At 38.4% G+C, this 3,438-nt stretch overlaps 1 pseudogene; it reads left to right on the plus strand.

Annotated features, from left to right (window-relative positions):
* Positions 1 to 2,596: 2,596 nt before the first annotated feature.
* On the plus strand, positions 2,597 to 3,176 carry LOC118674371 (annotated as a pseudogene).
* Positions 3,177 to 3,438: the final 262 nt, after the last annotated feature.

Here is a 3,438-nt window from a genome sequence, read left to right on the forward strand (position 1 = left end):
CCTTTCACAGGTGTTGCCTAAGACCATCCTGCATATCAGATATTTACATTACGATTCATAACAGTAGCAACATTACAGTTATGAAGTAGCAACAAAATAATTTTATGGTTGGGTCACAACATGTGGAACTGTATTTAAAGGGCCAGAAGGTTGAGAACCGCTGCTCTAGAGGATGCCTTATCAGATAATCCCCACACTCCCACTGGGAAAGCTTTTATTTATTTTATTGGAAAAAAACCCCAAAACATCTTTTTTTAATTTTAATTTTTAGTTATGGTAAAATATGTGTAACATAGTGCTACTATCTTAAACACTTTCAAGTGTATAGTTCAGTAGTATTAAGTATATTCAAAATTGTTGTGCAACCAATCTCCCAAACTTTTTTATCTTGCAAAACTGAAACTCTGTACCAATTGTACAACTCTGCTTCCTCTTCCCCCCAGTCCCTGGCAACCACCATTCTACTTCTGTTTTCATCTGACTGCTCTAGATACCTCATGTAAGTGGAGCCATACAGCACCTGTTTTTGTGTATGCATGACTGGTTAATTTCACTAACCATAATGTCCTCAAGGTTCATTCATGTTATAGCATGTGTCATAATTTTTTAAGGCCGAATAATTTTTAATTGTATGTATATGTCATATTTTGCTCATTCATATATATGTTGATGGACATTTGGGTTTCTTCTTCCTTTGGCTATTGCAAATAAAGCTATTATGAACATGAGTGTGCAAATATCTCTTCAAGACTCTTCTTTCAATTCTTTTGGGTCAATATCCAGAAGTATAATGCCTGGATCATATGGTAATTCTGTTTTTAATTTTTTGAAGAACTGCCATACTGTTTCATAGAGGCTGCTCCATTTTACATTCCCACCAACAGTATACAGGGTTCCATTTTCTGCACATCTTTGAAAACACTTGTTATTTTCTGTGTGTTTTTAAAAATATATATTTTATTGATTTTTTACAGAGGAGAAGGGAGAAGGATAGAGAGTCAGAAACATCAATGAGAGAGAAACATCTATCAGCTGCTTCCTGCATGCCCCCTACTCGGGATGTGCCTGCAACCAAGGTACATGCCCTTGACCGGAATCAAACCTGGGACCCATCCACAGGCCGACGGTCCATCCACTGAGCCAAACCGGTTAGTGCTATTTTCTGTGTTTTTAAGAAATATCGGCCATTCTAATAGTTCTGAGGTAATATCTTGTGGTTTTGATTGGCATTTTCCTAATAACTAGTGAGGCTGAGCATCTTTTCATATGCTAGTTGGCCATCTGTATATCTTTGGAGAACTATCTATTTAAGTTCTTTGTCCTTTTTTTTCTTTTTTCTTTTTTTTAATCCTTATCTGAGGATATTTTTTCCTTGATTTTTAGAGAGAGTGAAAGAGAGAGGGAAAGACAGAGAGAAATATTGATGTGAGAGAAGCACATGGATTGGTTGCCTCCTGCATGAACCCCGACCAGGGCCCAGGCTGGGAAGTAGCCTGCAACCGAGGTATGTGCCCTTGACCGGAATCGAACCCAGAACCCTCAGTCTGCAGACCGACGCTCTATCCACTGAGCCAAAACAGCTAGGGCTGTCTTTTTCTTTTTTTTTTTTTTTTTTTTACTTTAAATCAACTTATATTTTAATTCAGAAATATAAATATGCACATTCACAGCAACTCTAAAAAATACGCCTTGTTTTTAAAAAATGGTATTTTTAAGAAGGGAGTTAGCCAAAAGCAAAATTACAAGATTACAGTAGGCTGAATCTTCACACAATATCCTTTAAACATGAGAAAGTAGAATTATCACACAGCCCTCTCCTGCCATCAAGTTGTTTCAAACCTAATATTAGTACTCTAATGAACAAAAGTATAGAAATCTCTTTATGACTCTGAATAGCATAAGCTCAGGAAAGCATAAACACCAATTCATTTCTTCAGCATCTTTTCCCCTAGCACTCTTTAGCTCCTACAGCAATTACCCTGTTAGGGCAACTGCAATCTAAAAAGTAAGGCTTTCGATGAGTGGCCACTGGTTACTGACATAATTTCTTACTAGTATTCTTTATAATAGAAAATTTGGTTTTGCCCATTTTTAAATCAGGTTATTTTTTGTTTTTGTTTAAAAACTGTTTAACAGATGTTTTCAAGCATAAACAAAAAATAGGGTTGTGTAAATGAGTCCTCATGTATCCATCACTCAGTTTCACCAGTTGTCAACATTTTGCCAATCTTTTCATCCACACTCTTCTCACATGCACCTTTAATGCAGTACTTTAAAGTAAATTCCAGACATTAGGTCTTTTACTCATAAATATTTAACAGATGACAATTTTAAAAGTATAAATCAATACAATCATCACACCCAGAACAATTTCAAGTGCAATTTTCCCCACTATCTTAAAATGTCTTTTTACAAAGCAATCTGTTGCAGAACAAGGTCCAGATCTGCATTTGGGTTATGTTTCTTAAATCTCTTATTATTATTTTTTGTACTGTGGTAGGCAGTTAGACAGACATGAGCAGAACAAGGATGATAGGCCAGGTACAGAAGGTGGACGAAACTGGGAAAACAACTCTCTCGGGTCCTCGTTTCCAAGATGACCAAGAAAAGAAGGAATAAATAACAGTCGTGCCAAAAAAGGTCGAGGCCATGTGCAGCCTATTCGTTGCAGTAACTGTGCCCAGTGCATGCCCAAGGACAAGGCCATTAAGAAGTTTGTCATGCCCGGCTGGCATGGCTCAGTGGTTGAGCGTCAACCTATGAACCAGGAGGTCAAGTGTTCGATTTCCGGTCAGGGCACATGCCCGGGTGGCAGGCTCGATCCCCAGTGTGCAGCGTACAGGAGGCAGCCGATCAATGATTCTCTCTCATCATTGATGTTTCCATCTCTCTCTCCCTCTCCCTTCCTCTCTGAAATCAATAAAAACATATTTTTTAAAAAGTTTATCATTCAAAACATAGTAGAGGCTGCAGCCATTAGGGATATCTCCGAAGCAAGTGTCTTCGACGCCTATGTGCTTCCCAAGCTGTGTGTGAAGCTGCATTACTGTGTGAGCTGTGCCATTCACAGCAAGGTAGTCAGGAACCATTCTCATGAAGCCCGGAAGGACCGAACACCCCCACCCCGATTTGGACCTGCAGGTGCTGCCCCACAACCTCCACCAAAGCCCATGTGAGGAGCTAAGTCTTTAAGGAGTGAAGAAAAGTTCTCTGGGGAAAAAATAAATGGAAATTGTACTTCAAAAAAACCCCCAAAAAACTGGGAAAACAAGGACCTTGCCCCTAGGGCAGTGATGGCGAACCTATGACATGCGTGTCAGAGGTGACATGCGAACTCATTTTTTTGGTTGATTTTTCTTTGTTAAATGGCATTTAAATATATAAAATAAATATCAAAAATATAAATCTTTGTTTTACTATGGTTGCAAATATCAAAAA

This window comes from Myotis myotis, unplaced genomic scaffold (assembly GCF_014108235.1).
Source record: "Myotis myotis isolate mMyoMyo1 unplaced genomic scaffold, mMyoMyo1.p scaffold_m19_p_19, whole genome shotgun sequence".
NCBI lineage: Eukaryota > Metazoa > Chordata > Mammalia > Chiroptera > Vespertilionidae > Myotis > Myotis myotis.